This window comes from Leucopleurus acutus, assembly GCF_964270905.1.
Source record: "Leucopleurus acutus genome assembly, chromosome: 17".
In the NCBI taxonomy this organism is placed as follows: Eukaryota; Metazoa; Chordata; class Mammalia; order Artiodactyla; family Delphinidae; genus Leucopleurus; species Leucopleurus acutus.
In genome coordinates this window covers 48,058,113-48,078,925 of record NC_139159.1, presented here as the reverse complement: position 1 = coordinate 48,078,925, position 20,813 = coordinate 48,058,113, and positions in this window count along the sequence as shown.

Here is a 20,813-nt window from a genome sequence, read left to right as displayed (position 1 = left end):
TCCTCCAAATGAGCAAGTGATACCAGCCTCATCGTCTCCTGCCTGATTGAAGGTGGGGAGGTTCACACAGGGAGGGCAGGCTTAGAAGCAGGGTCGATGTGAGAGCAGTTCAGAGAGCAGCTCAGAGCCAGGTTTGAGACCAGGGAGAAAACACACATGTCCTCTTGGAGGGAGGGGTGACGATCCAAGTGGCTACACCTGGTGACTCTGCCTGTGTCATAGCAGATGGTCCCAGGAGTTTGGGGAGGGTGGGCCTCGAAACTAGCCACCTGGAATTCATTCCTGGAAAATAGGTTACCCCCGGGGAGAGGGGGGGCGGCGGGGGGCGGGGGGCATCAGGCAGTGATTCACCTGAAATACATTCAGGTATGTTTTCCTTTCATGTTGCAAAAGACGATGCCAGGCAGGCCACCAGCAAGGGCGCTGCTTCTTGGTGGCAGTGATGGTAGGTGGTGGCGCGAGGGGGCTGAGAAAAGTCATTGAGAAGACCCTGCCTCAGCTTAGGGACTTCTGGGCAACTATAAGATTCTAACTTGGGGGATGGGGGCAATGGGGGGCAGAGGTTAATGTGAAGGCAAAATTCCAAAATGTAGCAACCTGGGGCCTTTAGTAAGGCAGAGCTGTTGCGACAGTTTCATATAGATCAGGAATAAGTGCCTACAAACCAATAAAATAATATTTTAAAACAATTATGATGATAATGAGTTAAAGTTCATGGCAAATTTTTTTTTGAAGTCTTTATTGAACTTGTTACCATATTGCTTCTGTTTTATGTTTTGGGTTTTTTTGGCCGCAAGGCATGTGGGGTCTTAGCTCCCCAACCAGGGATTGAACCCGCACCCCCTGCATTGCAAGGTGAAGTCTTAACCACTGGACCGCCAGGGAAGTCCCCATGGCAAATTTTTTTAAAAAAAGCAAAATAGGGCTTCCCTGGTGGCGCAGTGGTCGAGAGTCCGCCTGCCGATGCAGGGGACGCGGGTTCGTGCCCCGGTCCCGGAGGATCCCGCATGCCGCGGAGCGGCTGGGCCCGTGAGCCATGGCTGCTGAGCCTGCGCGTCTGGAGCCTGTGCTCCGCGACGGGAGAGGCCACAACAGTGAGAGGCCCGCGTACCGCAGAAAAAAAAAAAAAAAAAAAGCAAAATACAAGCCATGTGTTGAGAATGTTCAAAATTAGTTGAATACATATGCATATATTATTCATAAAAATATTAATTCTGGTTATACTTGGGTGATTTTAATTTCTATGTTTACTTTTTTCTGTATTGTTTCTAATTAATATGTATAATTTTATTACCTGGAAAGTGTTTTCCTTATAAAAATGAGAAAAGATTAGAAGTAAATGAACCAAAAGATGAGTAGTAGTTACCTGTGATTTATAGGCTGATGAATTTTTCTATTTCTTAATTTTATTTCTTGTATATTCTACAGAAATGTATATTGCTTTTATAATTTAAAATGTTAAGTTTTTTCTTAAGGTATGTATTAGCAGTAGGAAATAAGGAAGAGTTCATAGTTGCCCTGTTCCAAACCTCAAAATGATCCCTGATTCCTTTCTCTTATCTCCTGCACCTAACTTATCAGGAAGCTGGGTTGACTCTGTCTCCCAAACATATTCAGAATCGCATCATTTCTCCTCTTCCACCTTTATCTCCACCTTGGTTCAAGCCTATCACCTGAATTATTCTGTAATTACCTCCTGATTTCTCTGATTCCATTCTCTGCCATGTATAATCTCTTCTCCACATCATAGCCAAAGACAGCTTTTGACTCATAAATAGGATCATGTATGTCCTCTGCCTAGAACCTTCAATAGCTCCCCATTACCCTTACTATAAAATCCAGGCTCCCCACCCCAGCTGGAGCCTATCTCTCCAACCTCCTCTTCTACACCTCTTCCCCACCTCTTCCCCTTGCTCACTTCACTCTGACCACATTGTTCTTTATGTTTCTCAGCTTAGGAGAGCTTGCCTTTGCCATTCCCTCTGCCCCCAAAGTCCACTTCTTCCTTCTCATTCAGGTCTCAGCTTAAACTTCAGAGAGGCCTTGTATGACTATCTTCATCTAAAGTAGCCTGCCTGGGCTTCCCTGGTGGCGCAGTGGTTGGGAGTCCGCCTGCCGATGCAGGGGACGTGGGTTCGTGCCCCGGTCCGGGGGGATCCCGCGTGCCGCGGAGCGGCTGGGCCCGTGTGCCATGGCCGCTGGGCCTGCGCATCTGGAGCCTGTGCTCCGCAACGGGAGCGGCCACAACAGTGAGAGGCCCGCATACCGCAAAAAAAAAAAAAAAAAAAAGTGGCCTGCCAGTCCCCTCTAGCTCATCACTCTGATGGCATGTTCATAACACCTGATATTTTCTAACTGCTTGCATTAGAAAGAGGAGCAGCCTTGTCCTTCTTATTCACCCTGGTATTCCTGAAAACCTAGAACAGAGCCCAGCACATAAGACATGTCCAATATTTTAGAGTTTATGGGGAAAGTAACTAATGTAATTCCAAGTCTAGACTCATCAAGGCACAGGAAAGCACAATTCTTTTCTCTGGCCAATTCTGAGAGGCTTCATGGAAAAGGTGGGAGATTCGGGGAGGTTCACAAGTCCCACAGACTGGTCCCAACCTACTTGTAACCATCTTTTTTGGTATTTCGAGACTCTCTTTAAAACCTTTCTTCATAGTATCCTTACTCTTTCTTCTCACTAAATTCCTGCATGCCCCCCTCATCAATTTGATCTCTAGCCCAACTCCAGGAGAAAGTTTATGTAACAACCATGTCAGCCTAGGGACCTGTTTCTCCTGCTGGTGTTAATTCTCAGAACACACAGGGTTCCAAAAGAGAGACTCCTTCCTTAGCCCACCTTTCCCTGCCACTCCTCATGGGATGCGCTGATGCAACGGGAGAGAGGTTTTTGGCAGAGGGTGCTTTGGGGGGTCTCTGAATGCAGGTCCAAAGGCCCTGCACGCTGTGAGCAGTGGAGCACAGGGACCCACGTGGCATCTGGCTCCTCTCGTGGAAACTGTGCTCAGGGAGAACTAGTGCAGCAAAAGGCCTGCCTTTGGGAAGTTACCTGACTATTTGGCATTTGATAAGTCAGCTTATGCCTTCCTATAGAGGGATGATTTTGAACGTATTTGGTACAGTAATGTATGTACATAGGCCCTGGGCGGTCTCCTAGGTCCCTTGTCCTAGATGCAACCACTTTGACCATCTGATAGACGGTTACTTAATTCACAGGATTTAGATAAGGTTACCGGTTAAGAAACTTAGGGACTGCAAATATTTTCTCCAGCCCTTCCTACATTTTTGATGATCACAAAGACACTATGTAATGAATATCAGACACAAAATCAGGATACTGTTTGCCGATTCTTTTTTTTTAATAACTATGTAATTTATTTATTTATTATTTTTAATTTTTTGGCTGTGGTGGGTCTTCATTGCCGCATGCGGGGGGTCTTCGTTGCCGCGTGCGGGCTTTCTCTAGTTGTGGCGAGCAGGGGCTACTCTTCTTTGTGGTGTGCGGGCTTCTCATTGTGGTGGCTTCTTTTGTTGCGGAGCACGGGCTCTAGGGGCGTGGGCTTCAGTAGTTGTGGCTCACAGGCTCAGTGGTTGTGGCTCACGGGCTCTAGAGAGCAGGCTCAGTAGTTGTGGCACACGGGCTTAGTTGCTCCGCGGCATGTGGGATCTTCCCGGACCAGGACTCGAACCCGTGTCCCCTGCATTGGCAGGCAGGTTCTTAACCACTGCGCCACCAGGGAAGTCCGCTGATTCTTTTTTTCTTTTTTAAATGTATTTTATTGAAGTATAGTTGATTTACAATGTTATGTTAGTTTCTGGTGTACAGCAAAGTTATTCAGTTTTATATATATATATATATATACACACACACACACATATATACTCTTTTTCATATTCTTTTCCATTATGGTTTATTACAAGATATTAAATATAGTTCCCTGTGCTGTACAGTAGGTCCTTGTTGTTTATCCATTCTGTATATAATGGTTTGCATCTGCTGTTTGCTGACTTTTAATTCAAATTCTTACCAGGCTATCACCTGACACTTCAAGGTCCCGGGTGGGCCTATGCTGTTTACTGTAGTTGAACAGATTTCCAGACAAACTAGGAAATCTGGAATCTAGGACAAGCTCCACACCTAGGCAGATAACACCCATGTGGTGGTTTCCGAGATGAAAAGATTCGCTGGCCTTCTGGGACAGCACAGTGCCCTCTCACCTGCCCTAAGCAGCGTGGTGCAATGTGGAGTTACACAAAGAACATGTGCTAGACAGGCCTGGATTCAGAGCCCGCGTCTGCTTCCCGTGAACTGTGTGACCTGGGCCATGTTGCTTAACCTCCCTGAGGTTCTTTCCTCTAGTGTAAAATCAGAACAGTATCTACCTCATAGGGCTGTTGTGAGGATGAAATGAAATGATATGTGCAAATGGGCTCTCACCAAGTAGACATTCCCTGGTTTGTTAAAAAACTTAGGATCCACTGAAAATTTAGTTGACCTCACCCAAGAGTGTCTTACGTGACTGGCCCCATCTGACTCTATGTAGCATCAGCATCTGCTGGTCTCCAAGGATGAGTCTCTATCTTCCTGTTTGGAGTCAGATCCTCTACAGGTGATCCCATTGCATCCCTCATCCTGTCTCCTCCAACATCTTCTTCCATCATTAACTTTTTCTCTCCTATATCTTGAGTGTCTCTTGCCCGTTGACTCTTTGTTCTCAAGCTTGCTCAAGTCTTTTATGCTAAGACAAAAGGTCCATCAGTGAATCTTGTGCCCTCCACTAACTCCTACTCTTTTGCCTCTCTTCTAACAAGCTTTTTTTTAATGAAAAGTTTTAATAAACTTAAAGAAGAGCCCAGATGCTGGTCAGATCACTCTGGCTGGAACAGAACTGCCAGGGTCTGCTCAAGGCTAAGTAGGCCTCCCTCCTCCTTACAGGGCTGGCTTCCATGTTGATGGTAAATGAGGAGGTCTCTGGATCCGACTGAGGTCTGGAGTAGGGCAAGAAGGACCCAACGGTGATGAAGAGAAGGGGCCCAATTCCTCCTCATTCTTCCCTGCTTTTAAGAGATTCCAGGCAAAAGACCAGCCTTCCTTCAGAAGAGTCATACACACCATTTTAACTGAGTTCAAGTTTGACCTGGGAGGGAAGGACATCCTAGGGCTCCCCGTTCCCCCGGAAGTTAGAGGAAGGCACGTTAAATAAGTCCCAAGTCACATCCTCAGTTTCTCCTCCAGAACGAGCCTGGGTCCCATGGGAATTGGGAATCTGATACTCCATAATATGGCGGCTCTCTAGACACTGGAAATTGAGGGGCTGGGTAAGGCATGAGGAAATCAGAGCAGGGGCACTAACTAAAGGGAAAGGGGCTCAGGAAAGCGTGCTGATTCTGAGGGTTGACAGATGGTCTTTCTCTCCTTCCTGCCATATTGGGTCCCTGAGAGCTGTAATCACTTCTGCGGAGCCCTGTGGGTTGCTGCTCCCCCATGAGAGGGGTCTCTGTTGGCATAGGAGACTGGAATCCATTATCCACCAGTGGAGGGAAGCAAAAGATGGAGAAGGTTAAGTGGAGTGATTTTGGGGAAAGAGAACACCCCGAATCCTCTACCAGTATTGGCCTCAGGGGTTCTTCCTTTACTTTCGGGTTCTTGTTCCCAATCACTTGACTCTTAGGCAAGAGGGAAAGCAGAAAGGAAAGGGGGCCCAACAAAATGACTGTGGTCTACACCAGCATCTCAGGATTAAGAAGCTCAGCCAGCCTTAGGAACAAACGATCCACGCTTACTGTCTTCCCCTCCTCCACTTCCATTCACTCCTGCCACACCCCTGGGGCTACTGAAGACTCCCTTTTGTTGGGTCTTTGTTGCTGCCCTCGGGCTTTCTCTAGTTGCAGCGAGCAGGGGCTACTCTTCGTTGCTGTGCACGGGCTTCTCATTGCGGTGGCTTCTCTTGTTGCGGAGCATGGGCTCTAGGCGCGTGGGCTTCAGTAGTTGTGGCTCACAGGCTCAGTGGTTGTGGCTCACGGGCTCTAGGGCTCAGGCTCAGTAGTTAGGGCACACGGGCTTAGTTGCTCCGCGGCATGTGGGATCTTCCCGGACCAGGACTCGAACCCGTGTCCCCTGCATTGGCAGGCAGGTTCTTAACCACTGCGCCACCAGGGAAGCCCCCCAGGAGACACTTTTAAGTCCTTAGTTCCTGGATCTCTCTTGGGAGTTGCTGCCCCTCCAAACGGTTCCCTTGGCTCCTGAAACTCTTCCATTCTGCTTCTCCTCTTTGGTATCAGGGCTTTTGTTCCTCTGCATGGGTTCTTCCTCTGCCTACCCACTAAAAGTTTCTCCCAAGGGTTTTCCCTTGGACCGTAGTCCTTCTTTGTCTTGCTTGGGCAACTTCATCCAGTTTCAGGCTTTAAATACCACCTCTGTGGATAACTTTCACGTCTTTACGTCTAGCACTGACCTCCTCTCTGAGCACCCAGAAACTATATATTACTAAATGCTGAGCATCTCTACTTGGAGATCCTGCGGATACCTCACTATTAACATTTTCAAAACTAACCTCATTATTTTCATCCCACTTAATCCCTTACCCCCTAGATTCTATGAAACAAACCCTGGGATGCTCCCACCTCTATTCCATATATGAGTTCATGGCACTGCCATCCACTCAGACACCCAAACCAGAACCTGGGTATTCTCTTAGGCTCCTGTCTCCCTGATTCTTCCTTTTGACATTGAATGTCCAAATACTAAATCCTGTTGGTGTTTGCTTCTGAAATGTTCCAATTCCACTGTAAGAATTCAGAACTATCTTTCTTCTGGGCTATGACCTCTTAATTGCCTCTGGTCTAGCTGCTTCTTAAAACCATATTCTACTGATAGAGTTCATATTCATATTCTCCTAGAGCAGGAGTGATAAATCCAAATTTGCCCTGTCATCCTCTTGCTTAAAAAACTCGAATGACTCCCTCCTGCCCATTAGACTTGAGGCTCTCCTTGATTCGACCCCTCTATTTCTCCAGCTACCCCACAACTTACACTTGCTCGTTCTCTTCTCTGTGCCCTGGATTATGCTGGGACCTCCCTGCCCACCTCTCCTTACCTGCAAACTCTCACTCAGCCTTTAAGATACAACAAGCTGTTGTCATGTCCAAGAACCCTCCTCTGAATCCTCAGGTGGCTTGCGGCTCCCTGTCATTTATCCTGTGACTCTGTGTCTTAGGGAGCAATTGGGAAGACCAGTACTCAGTCTCCTAAGTTCTTCCCTCGGTGAGTTTACCAGTCCAGGGTCTGGTACTCAACCTGGCAGATTCAGAATACTGATTCCAGCAGCATATTGAAAATGGATCCATCTCTTAGTGGCAGACTCCCTTCTTGAAAAATGTATAAAGTCAGAATATCAAAAATTAATTATACTAAGAATTATAACTTTCCTCAGGATGGTAATCCTGGAGCGTCAGAGACCAGTGCCTTCTTTCCCTGCAGAAAGACCCACCTGTAGAGGTGAATGAGAATCAGAACAATGGAAGGTAGATGAATCAAACAACTCTCGGAATCAGGCTGAAAAATCCGATGCCTCTATCTCCACATCAGGAAAGGGCTTGCCAATGGGACTGTAACATTAGAAGTCTGTTAACTAATGTTCCCTTTTCCCTGGCCGAAGCCAGGATAGTCACTGCCAATCCTAGTCTTCGTCATTCCTGTTGTATTTCCCCCGCCCCCTGGTCTGAGTGTTCCTCTCCGTCATTAATTCATTAGTGAAGTTACTGAAGAGGCTTGTTAGCTAAGGCCATCCTTTTGGCTTTTGCTTTGATCCTTTAAGTGTGGATTTCATAGTTTGAGAACTCAACCTTATTTCCAGGTTCTTGATGGCGACCTCTCTGTAGCAGCCAAATAGAAACCAGAAACTCTAACATTATCTGTCATTGTCAGAAACAGGGGGCCAAGGCCTTGGAGGGGAGGCAAGGTGAGGGGAATGGGGAGAAGTTTAAAGATTGATTCCCTCTTCTACCTCCATTCCAGTGCAGATTCCAAAAGCAGCAGGCTTTTTTAAAAACTTAATTTATTTATTTACTTATTTATTTTTGGCTGTGTTGGGTCTTCGTTGCCGCTCGCGGGCTTTCTCTAGTTGCAGCGAGCGGCGGGCTGCTCTTGGTTGTGGTGCACGGGCTTCTCATTGCGGTGGCTTCTCTCATTGCAGAGCACAGGCTCCAGGCGCGCGGGCTCAGTAGTTGTGGCTCATGAGCTCAGTAGTTGTGGCACGCGGGCTCAGTAGTTGTGGCGCACGGGCTTCATTGCTCCGCGGCATGTGGGATCTTCCCAGACCAGGGCTTGAACCCGTGTCCCCTGCATTGGCAGGCGGATTCTTAACCACTGTGCCACCAGGGAAGCCCTATATTTGTTTGATTTATTAATTTTATGAGAATGACTTAAGAACTTGGGAAGGTGTGTTAATCGGGAAATTGATGTGTTTGAAAAACATAATCAAATTATTAAATGAACAAATGCAGTTTAAAATGATTAACCAAGTGGATCAGACATCAGTTAGATTTATAAATAGAATAAATGGATATACTTAATGTAAAAACTGATGCACAAATTTTGATTTTGGAAGTAATATTAATTTTAAAAACCAAAGTAACTTCTTAATAAATGTTTCAGGGTGGAAACTCTTAATGCATTTTTAAAATCCTTTCTTCTATTTTTTTAATGCTACCATAGAGGAAGTTCACAAGGAAATATACAAATCTATAAATGTGAATTTTGCTCAATAGTGAATTGCCAAGAAAGGAGCATTTGAGGCTGTGTGAGTAGGTGGCGAGTGTGCAGTTTGGGAAAGAGAGACAGAGGTTAATAAAAATGACAAAATATAAACTCGCCTTCTTTCCAGACTTGTTTCTCTGTTGCCTTCAACTAAATATCCTGCACCACCTTCAACTTTGTATTTTAAAAACTTAGCTCATTCTTCTCTATCCCTAGCTCTCTACTCTTGGCCTCAGCCAACTGCTTCCCTGTAAAAATAACGTGTTTATGGCACCACAATAAGCCCAGATCAATGGGCTGGAAACCTCGTAGCCGATTTTCACTTTTTCGCTCCTCTCCCCCTCTAAATCCATCACCCAGTCTGATGGCCATTTCTCTGCAAGGTCCACTTTCCTTCCCATTTTCTCAGTCACCGCTGCAGTCTATGACCACGTGGCCTTACGCCAGGATTACTGGACCAGCCTTGGGTCAGTCTCCTCTGCTGCCGTTAGTTCTACGCAGAGCTGCCAGAAGAGTCATCAGACTTTGTTTTCATCTCTAATGTTTTATCTGCATGAGCTTCCACCAACTCCCCAATGTCTGTTGAATAAAATCCAAGCTCCCCTTGGCATCTAAGGTCTTCTGTCACCTAGAAGTGCTCCTCATCTTAGCATTCCCAGCTTTCATTATTTCTCGATGGAGCCCCTCTATTTTTGTCAGGCTAATTTGCTGGCTTTGCTCTCCACACGACACTGTGCCCACAAGCACATCTCTGCTTGGCCCATTGCCTCTGTGTGGAAGCCTGGGATCCCTCTCGTTTCTGATGCCTTGAACCTAGTTTCTTCCTCTCCTGAATCCTGTTAGGATTCACCTCTTTCTAGGCTTTATAATAGATCTCATTTAGCTGTATACAGTTCATAATCTCCTTGGTATCTGTATACATTTCAATAATTAATTTCCATGTGTTTACATAACTCTGTAACAATGTCGTGTTTTCCACATGTATTGTTTCCTTAAAAAAACTACATAAACTCTTGAGGGAAGGAGTTTTACCATCCTTGTCAATCACAAGGGTTGTAAAGAGATGAAATGAGATAGTTTATGTGGAAGTACTTTGTAAACGACCAAGTTTTATTCAAGTATAGTGTTGGAGTAGCACTGTGGGGTGGCTGAAAAAGACAAGGACTTGAACTTGGAAGTTGGAATTGGAAGAGTTGAGTTCATTTACTAGCTTCCTCTTTTACCAGTTATGTTGTTTTAAGCAACATTTAATCTTTCCTGAGTTTCTAGTAACCTCACCAGTGAAATGACCATAAGATGCCTTACAGGGTAGAAGGGGTTTTGAAGCTCAAGTAAATTGTTATCAGACTTTTTTACAGACTTTAAAGCACCATATAAATGTATGTTTTTCAGTAATGATGCGAGGTAAGCACGTGTACTAATAAATGTTGACATAATGACCAGTGCATGTTGACTTAGTGACTCAGAAAGATTACAAGATGAAGAGCACATACCATTATGGCATAAGCAGCATCACTTTATAGATGGCATATCATAGCAGATGCAAGTAGCTTTAATGATTCAAGCATACTGAACATCTCTGACTTACAAAAGAGGTAAATAGGACTCCAGATAAATATTGATGGAATCAAAGACCTCATACAAAAACAGTGTATTTTTTAGAGTAATTTACTGTGTTTATTAATTATGCAGGACTATTTGAAAGGCATAGCACTTGACCAAATTCTCGCAAGTTCTGGGCACTATATTTGAAATGCGTTCAATATTTGCTCATTCAACATTTTTTGTTTTAGCAAATATTAATTGTACCCCGTCTGTATACCAAGCACTGCTTTAGGTCCTGGAGTTATATTAGTGAAGACAGTTCAAGTTCCTGTTCTCAGGGATCTTACATTCCAATGGAAGGGAGAGAACATGTAAATAGACTAATTATAGATTATAATAAAGGCTACAGAGAAAGTAGTAGTGAGGGGGCAGGGTGAGGGAGCACTACAGATGGCACATTCAGGAAAGACATCAAAAAGGAGGTGACATTTAAGCCGAGATTGGAGGATGAAGTAGAGAGCCACAGAAAGAGCCCAGGAAAGAGCCTGCCAGACTGAGAGAAGAGTGAGTGCAAAGGCCCTGAGGCAGGAAAGGGCTGGCTGTGTTAAGAGGCCTATGTGGTTGGAGCCTAGTGATTAAGAAATCTGGAGCCAGATCATGCAAAGCCCAGTGGGTCTTGGTGAGGAATTTGGATCTTATCCTACATGCAACAGAAAGCCACTAATGGAGGTTACATATCATTGAAATTATAATTATACTATTTTTTTAAAATCATAGTCAGTTTTATAAATACCTCGGGCCATTTCACAAAGCTTAGCATGATCTGCTTCAAAATGTACATTTAAAAGAAAAAGTACTAGGCATTTTAAAATTTGGGCCTCCTCCATAGGGGTGGGTGCACTGGGTAGGAGCTGTCATAGGTTCTGCCTGCTGTTACCCTTACCTGTCTTGTGAAATTAGGATTCTTCACATTCCAGATGCAAGCTATCTCATCAGCAGAGAGGTCACCTTCAGGGATCCTTTATTAGATTCTTAAAGCTATGCAGTCATAACAAAGGAGAATGCTGATGCTCTAATATGAAATATCCCTAAACTATGTTAGGAAGAAAAAGCCTTGTGCAACACAAAGGTGTGCTGTCATTCTTTGTACATGCATAAAGTATCTCTGGGATACATAAGACACTGATAACATTGGTCACACCAGTGGTGAAGAGACCTGGGGAATACGGTGGGAGAGAATTCTTACTGTATACCTTGTTATATTTTTTTATCGTTTTAAATAATGTAAACATATTACCTTTTCCAAAAAAAAATTTTTATAGTATAGTTGAAGGATAGTTGATTCACAATGTTCTGTTAGTTTCTCAAAAAAAGATCCTTATCTTAAAAAAAAACGGACAACGTCTCAAAATTGATGAGAAGGAATTTGCATTGCTGAGTAAGCCTAAAGTTATTCTATATAATTAAAAGGAAGTTTAAAATCTAGACCTATGCTCTTCAATACCGTAGTTGTGAGCCATGTGTCTATTTAACTGTAAATTAATTTAAACAAAGTTAAATTTAAAATTCAGTCCTTTGGTCACACTAGCCACATTTCAAGGGCTTAATAGCCATTAGCTGCATGTGACTAATGGCTACCATGCTGTATAGCACAGATATATCGATGGAACATTTCCATATCATGGAAAGTTCTTTCAGATAGCCTGCTATATAGACTTATGCAAAATACCACCAGGGTTCTGATCTAGCTCTCAAGACTTAACTGATTAATACATAGAGACTCAGAAGTACAGTGATTTAAATATATTCCAATGCTAATTCCCCCAAGATGACTCACTGGACTGGTACTTTGAGGTATAATCAAAACTCCCACCACTAGATTTCTAAGGCAGGCAAGGATATAATTTTGTCACTACAAACAAATCAGTTTGCACTAGTATAAACACTGGCAGTTTTATTCTTCTCAATGTAAACTTAGATTAAGTAAAACTAACATACTTGATATTTACTGAATTTGATATTCTGCACTGATTCAATAAATGAGTCAACAGTACTAACATGATAAGGGTGAGTAATGAGACTCAATTATATTCAACTTCTATAGTACAATTTGTCAACTCTTCTCATTTTTGCTGTCATTTATGACCACAGCTTTTCACAAATTAACACATTTTATTTATTTTTTAAACACAATTTAACTGACCACAGTCATCATTTTCCTTCTGATACTCAAATTGACAGAAGTTAGCCAATGAGTGTCCCTTTAAACTGGCTTCTGTGTTCTTCCACCCAACACCATTATCTTTTAAAGCTTTCTTGCTTTCTGGACTAATAAAATGTTTTAAGACTCACCTGTACCTTCCCAGACCCAGACATGAATCAGTCATTCTTCTTAGGCATGTTTTTTTTTTTTTTTTTTTGGCATGTTGTTTTAAGTGAAAAGTAGCATCAGACCCCAACTTTTAGAAATTAGAATTGCATAGCGTCAGCCTCGTGATGATGGAGTAATATTGTTCCTTGGCCATTTCATTGAACAGAGCTAGAAAAGATGTATTTTATTAAATGGTGTTAGTTTATATTAATATTTCCAAATTAGTCCTCACATTACAGTATGCCTACCCCAATTTTTTATTCTTCATCCAAATTATATTTCGTTCTTTTTATAATTCAATGAAACATTCAATTATCACTCTCAATAAAAATGTTGGATTCCTAACAAAGTTACCACAATCACTCATTTCTTTGATGATAAAAGCATAATACAGTAATATTTAGAAATAGTGATACTAACAGTGAAACTACTACATAACATTCAAATTTTTCTTTGCTTTTGTCTTAGAATGCATCTCACTAAGGATGTCCAGACTAACTATTTTGCCACTCAGTAAGTCTTCATTTTGCATGCTTATATTATACTTACAGGTATAGGCTCTAGTCCTTTTGTCTCGGTCCATCTGAGGGCATCAGTAGGCAGACAACTGACACCTGAGTTCTTGGATGAAGTGGCTTTCAGCTCACTTTTTCCTCTCGAGAAACTAGGATTTTGTTTTTCAAATGCAAATTATCTCATCAATAGTTAATGGCAGATAGGCTAGTTTCACCTTACATATAGATTTTTATATGGAAAGAAATGGACAATGTTCCAAAATTATTAGTGAAAAGGAAATGATATCACTGGGTAAACCTGAAGTAATTCTAACCAATTAAAAGTAGGCTTAAAATCCAAACTATACAGCTATAGTTTTGCAAGTCAGAGACATACTGGACAGGTACCTACACACATAATTTTGTCACTACAATCATTCAACATACTCCTGTGAGGACAGAGGCAGTTATCCATCATTTAGCATAAACAGATTTTCTTGCTTAACCTTTGAATGAGCTCAAAGGAAGATTTCTAAAAGGAAGTTAATCATACCTGGTTGGTTTCCTAGAAGAAAAAACAAAATAAACCAGTGAACCACAGTTACGGAGCTGCCTAATCATTAGTGATACAGAACCGGAACTGATTTTCTACATTTAATCTGGCGGGTAGGTCACTACTGACTCACGAGAGCAGCTGCAGTGCTCTGTCAGGGCCTAACCCAGAGGAGGTGGTACTACCATCACTGAATGCATTACTAGTAGGCTAGAGGGTAGCTCTGTGCTGACCTTCCCTGGGCCTCTCTTTGCTCCTCCCTTGAGCTGTGTGTTGAGTAAAGGAGCTTGGTAAATGGTGGCTGTTATTAAATTAGAGAAACTCAGCCTGATTGCTTCTCTCATGCCCCCCGGGCCCAAATGCCCAAAGCTAAGTTCAATGCACCTGCTTGTGTACCCAGAATACTCTGTGCTCACCTACTACTATACCACTTACTGTGTAGCATTGTGATTGGTGGCAATCATGTCTGTCACCCCACTCAACTATATTTCCTTCATGTAATATTTTACCATTATAGAGGTCTCCAGAAAATTTACCTTTCCAGTTGGGAGTTGCTATATTCCCTCTTTATTCATATCAAATACGCTTCTTAATGTTAGACTTAAATACCTCATGAAACCCTGATTTATCTTACATAATAAAGTGTATTGTAAGTTTTTTTAGGTATATCCTAGAGAGCAATAGCTTGAAAATTATTTACAAATCTCTAAGGAAGTCCAATAGTCAAGTTTTCTAGAGAATTTTGCAATCCATTCACTAAGATTAAATAAACGTCCACACCAGAGGTGAATTAAATGGTGTTAATGTCATTATACATTCTTTAAGGTAGAGATTCTCTTGTCTAATTCTGTATCTGCAGTGTTTCAAGGTACTTAATATAACACTCAGTAAATATATATTGAATGAGTTAAGTATACATGTAAATATATATACCTCTTTTTAATCACCAATCCAGAATAGGTGTCCTTTAGTCACCTACCAGAGACCTCAGTTTGAAAGTGACTTCAATCTACCTTTTTTTAAAAAGCCCACTGATATCTGAAGTATGTTGCCTAAAGGCTACACGGCCATCATTTTCTATAGATTTGGTAAGCTTTATGTCAAATTCAGCTCTCAACAGAAGAACTTTTTCTGGATTATAACTAGCCATTACTAAAAGTTGACAATAGAAAAGCGCCCACATGAAAATTGTTCCTGCATTTTTTTTTTTTTGTAAAATCACTAAGACAGTTGCCCAATTTTCTAGAAAGTAAGCTCCACAAGGGTAGAGACTTCACTGGTTTTAATATTTTATATGTAGGCCCTTAAACAAGCATATACTGTAGGCCTAAATGAATATTTGATTTGTAGTGAACAAATGAATGAACTCTATACTTCAGTATCCTTCATATAAAGAGTTACATAATAATTCCTTTTTAAGATTTATTACAGGAAAAAAGTTTGTCTTCCTGAAAAAAAACTTGTGTGCTTCTTTTCATTAGACAGTAAGAACTTGTTTTCTTTGAATTCACTTCCGGAAGAGCAAAGTGGGACCATTCTAAGAATACCTTAATTGGTCTCTGTCTCTCCTCTTTCGAACGAATACTTTTACACTGCCACCAGAATTACCTTCTGATAAAACACAGGGTCACAAGATTAGATCCCATGCAATCTATTTTTTCCAGTATTAAAGCCCTAATCTATTTCTCTGTGCACTTGCCCCCCTCTTTCACACTCCCACTTACCTTTACCCCTGTTTGTCTGTCATGTTTCAGCCATACGATTTTCTCATACCCTCAACACATCTTGTTTATTCCCACCTCCATGACATTTCTGATGTTATTTCCTCCACCTTCCAATGCCCTTTCCTCTCATTATTCCAAGTATTAGCCCCCTTAATTCCCAGATCAAAGATCTCATCCTTTGATCTTGCACTGCCTGTGATTGGATCAAGGTTATTTGACTTCTTTAAGCCTCGGTTTCCTCACCGGCAGTACTGTAGTTTCCTATCTGATAGGGTTGTTTTAAGTACTCAATAAATATTAGCTCTTAGTATTAATAAAATTTCTTCTATTTACCTGAAATATATTTTTGTTATTCCTTATACCTTAACTTATATACTTAGATTATTTGTGCCTTAGGAACTATGGTCCTAGAGTAGAATACATTTCAAAGTTCTCATGTTGACCCCCTCCCCACATAATCCACACCCTAGATAGAAATTGATGTTAGTTTTGTTATTGCTGTTGTTATTCATCTAATATTTAACACTGTCTTAATGTAGCCATTGCAATTTTCTATCCTCCAAAGCTAATGCTTAGGACAGTGACAGTTATATCTTTTGTATGTCTGCTTGTGTATGACTCTATGTAATATTTCTGCCATGAATTTGAATTTAGTATCTGCCAAATTGACGTGTGGTTATATTCACAGGAATAGGAGCTGCTCAGTAAATGGTAGCACTGTGCATTACGTAACTTATGTTTACATATAGTATCTTATTCAGGTCTCACAATAATCCTGTTAGGTAGGTGGTAATATACCTATTGTAGCAGTATCCCTCTTATCATTATGACATACACACTGATTTAACACAGATGGCCCTGTCATTAGAAGAGCATCTTGTAAGAAACCTAAGTGTGCTGAGATTTCTTTGAGTTTCTTATTCTCTTCCACAGCAAAGCCATTAATTATCTTTTCTCCCAAGATTGTTTCTCTGTCAATGAGTCTATGTTTATGACTCTAAGTGGGTCTGTGTTTCAAGATCTATGTCTTCTTACTTGGCAGCCATTTTCTCAGACCTAAGGTTACATCATCTGACACACAATGTCAGAACCAATTTCAACTCTTTCATGAATCCCTTTCCTTGTTCTTTTGGTATGAGGAAAATATGTAATGTGTATGGAAGAAAACATAAAATTTGAATGGGACTCTTATAGGAAATCTTTCTGATCATGAGCACGACAATTTACAAATTTGAGTAGGTGCTGTTTTCCTCACCAACCATTAAACCAATGAAGCAGATAGCTAATATTCTTAAACATTGTATAATTTGGGTCTTATCATGGACATTAATATTTTTCTATTTCAAGGATCTACAGAAAGTATATCCCTTCAGTTGGGTGGAGGCTATAATATTCCCTTATTATTCAGCTCAAATATATCTCAGGATTACCTAAGATCTTATAAGACCAGTCAACTTTAGGTTGTCGTACATTACATGGAATGTTATAAATTATTCTGGATATATTTTGAATATACACTGGATATAGCCTGAAAATTATTTATAAACCTCTAGTGAGCTTCAAGTGAACAAGTTCTCTGGAGAACTTTACATTTTATTTGCTAAGATAAAAACAGGTTAATTGAATGATGTTGATGTCATTAGACATTCTTAGGCACCCACAGAGATGCTGCACATATCAAGACATTATTCTGTCCCACAGCTTGCAATCTAAAATTAGAAATACACAGGCAAGCCAGATAAACAGAGACAGCACATTCTTTTAAGACCAAAAAGAAATGATGGGAGGGAAAAATGAGAGTGGTGAATCAAGTCCAAGGGAATTGACACATATTCTATCTTCTGCCTTCTACTTGTAGCCTTAATTAGCTCTATCAGAAGTGATCACACTGTTAAAGTCAGACAGCTAGGCTGTCTGATAGCCTCTGAAGGGTGACAGAACACTAATGGGATTGCCATGGTATAGTGTCCTCAGCTTTGGAGGTCCAGAAACTCCTTTTATCCGGCAGCCCTGTTTGTCCCTGCTTGCCTGACTCTGGGTACTAAAGTCTACCTCCAAGCCCAGCACTGGAAATGAGTGCCAAGCCAATATGTTAGGAAATACCCCCTCCGGTAGCTGGTGGAGTTCGGAAGTAGTGCACTGCAGCAGTCCACGTGGTCTGGACTTGAACACAGCCCTAGCTGCCCTTGTGAACTTCAGGTTGAGATCTCCCTATTGACCCCTATTCTGTGTGGTCAGGCTACAAGCCTGGCTGGCCCTCTCCCTGAAGTTAGGTTAAAAAAGAAAAGGGCACCTGCAGTGTGCCAGGTTTCATGCTCCGTGATAGGAATACAGACAAATAGGACCTAGGCTCTGTTTTGGAGCTTACAGCTTATTTGGGGAGACAGCTCAAGTTCAGTATAATGTGGTAAATGTAGTGGCAGAGGGGTGGTGTGGGTAAAGGCCAGAGGAAGGGTACCCAGCCCAATCTGGTGGTCAGGGAAGGTGACAGGAGACAGGGGATAGTCTGAGAGCAGGACAGAACCAGGAGAGTTGCAGCCCAGAAGCCAAGAGAGTGTGTTAAAAATACAGAGACAGAGAGAGAGAGAAGGAAGAGGAAAACAGTCAGATTCTTCAGATATTGAACAAGATGGACTTGAAGAAAGTCCATTGGATTTGACAAATAGAAGAGGGATCATTGATGCCTGTTGACAGGACAGTTATTGGGGAGGTGGAGGTATGAGATGTCAGTGTCGTGTTCATGTTGAGGAATTAAGGGGAGGCGAGAAGTGGAAAATAAAATCTTGGCTGTGAAAAGAGTAAATTAGAGAGGAATATATCATTAAGGGAGTTTGTCTTGACTTCTGATCAGAAAAACAGGTTTCTAATCAGAGAGAAAGGAGCTGGTGGAAGAGAAAGAGAAAGAGGTGAATGATGGATCAAGGGAACAGGTTCCTGATTCCAGTTCCAGATCCCATTCCTGTTTCCTCCTGAGATGGGCTCTGACTCCCACTTCTGATTCTACTAGCTCCCTCCCCCCAGGGGTGGACTTTGCTTCTAGTCTCTCTTGTTCAGACTCAGCTGTACCTCCCTGAAATGTGAGAGTGACACCCACTGAATGTCAAGAACTACAGCTGCATAGAAATCCTGACCAACTTGCTTCCCACAGTATTTATTAATCTACAAAGAGCTGATATACCTTTTCAGTGACTAGAATACTTTCGTCTGCCATCTAGAGCATCCTTCCCTGTGTCAGGGTGCCGTGGTGGTTCAACTATTAACTGAACTTATCAGTTGGGAGGTTGCTTGTTCAAACTGGATTATCATAAAGAGAAATCTTTTGAGAGTGATTTAATCCAGCCTCTGGTGAAACCCGAGAGTAAGGTCTTTCTAGTGGCTGGAGTACCCAAATCCACCCTAGAGGGTGCTTGCCAAACTCCTGCTCTCTGACAAAATTTTCTAGACTCCAAGCAGACCATCTTTTCCCCAACTTTGTTATTTACAATGATGTTTTAGTGAGGTTCACCAGAAACCGCACCCTCATCTTTCTCTACCAGAGGTATACAGAATCTTAGTAATTATGTATGGTTGTTGGTAGTTTTAGCTCTTGGTGTAATTTCCAAGTTATTGGAGGTGATCCCCTTTCACATTTCTTTTAATGAGTGCACCTCTTCTTTTATTTATCCCTTTTTGTTTTTTCATAGTCTCTGTTCAGCAATTTAATGAAAACACTAAAATGAAGTCAGGTTTTCTTTTAAAGTCCAATAATGGAATTTCCATCCTCTTTTTCTTTTTAAGGAAACAAATTTAGAATCTAATAGAAAATCGTCACAGCCAGATTAAACACTGGGATTGGATGTTTATTGTACTCGCTGTAATGCTTATATGATTACCAGAGAGCTCATCAGCAGCCTCTTGAGGACAGCAATTTGTGTCTGTCATGTACTTTCCCTACATACAGATACACTTGGTAGGTACTCAATAAACATATGAATGGATTGATTTTAACCACAGAGTTCTAATAGATTGAATGGTGATTTGTCATCTAGTAATAGGTGTGTCTTCCTAATGCACAGCCCTCAGTCTTGCTTTTTTGCCTAATAAAGCACATAAGGCAACATGTTTTCCAAAATATTATCCCCTTCCTACCAAGACAGGGACCAAATAGCACTTATGTGGGATTCTGCAGGTTTAAGTTTGAATTAAATGAGAATAAAGTACCCAGTCCACACCTGGCAAGATATTTGACATGCATTAAAGTTTATTGAGCAAAAGAATGAATTGGGCAATCATTTAACTTGAGACCATTCCCTTAACAGTAAAATAAAATTATTACTACTTGCTCCACCTCCCACACAAGATTGCTGTAGGGAACAAATGATAGGATGTTTATGCAAGTGCTTTAAAAACTGTAACGTACATTACTACGTTAAAGTGGGATTTGTATGCTGACTTAATGTCATTCCTATTAACTGGTATTTTTACTACTGATTCATTACAGCTACCATTCCTATTAAAGACCCCAACTAACCACAACATTGTTTTAAACATTTTTAATACCGCGTTTAGACTATTTCTAATTTTGCCTGGTTGCAGGTCTGTGGTGCCACGTATGTCTGTGACAGACTCATACTTTAAAGAAAAACATTTATTTTTCTGGAGTCCTGTTTTCTACCTCAAAGAAATTTCTGGCAGAAAGAGCACGAATCAGATTCCAACCTATTACCTTAAGTGAACAGCGATCACGATACTTTAAAAAGGGAAGCGGACAAAGACCCCAAGATAGTTTCCCCCAATTAAAATCACTTTGACCAAACGACAGCACCCAGTGGGGAGACCGGGGAGAGTCTAGGGCTCGGAACCGAGAGGACCGGTAGTACGAGGGCCCCTCCTCCCCGCCTTCCTCTATTGGAAGCACCGCGGGGCGACGACCAGGGTCCAGCGCCAGGACGGTTGGGGGTCCCCGAGCGGGCGGCCAGGATCCGCGGCCAGTTGGGGTCAGCGAGCGCCGCGGCCGTTGGGAACTCCCGCTCCCAGCAGGCACCGCTTCTGCGGCCGAGGCGCGTGGCGGCGCTGCCCGCTGGGACTCGTAGTGCGGTCCGGTAAGGAGAACTGGGGAGTCAGTCCTGGCTCCTTTCACCCACGTTTCGGAAGCTGGGCCTGGAAGGGATCATGCCGGTCCACTCGTGCCCAGCGTCCCTCACGGGCGGGTGCGAATGGAGCAGGCCTGGCTGCCGCGCGGAGGCCCGGGTGGCCGTGCACGTGGGGGGTGGTTAGAGACGAGAAACCCGAAAGCCCCGCGCGCCGCCCACCGCCTAGGTGACGGTTTAACGCTTCTCCCGGGTGGAGGTGGGGCGGGATGTGTGGGAGGAGGGGCCGT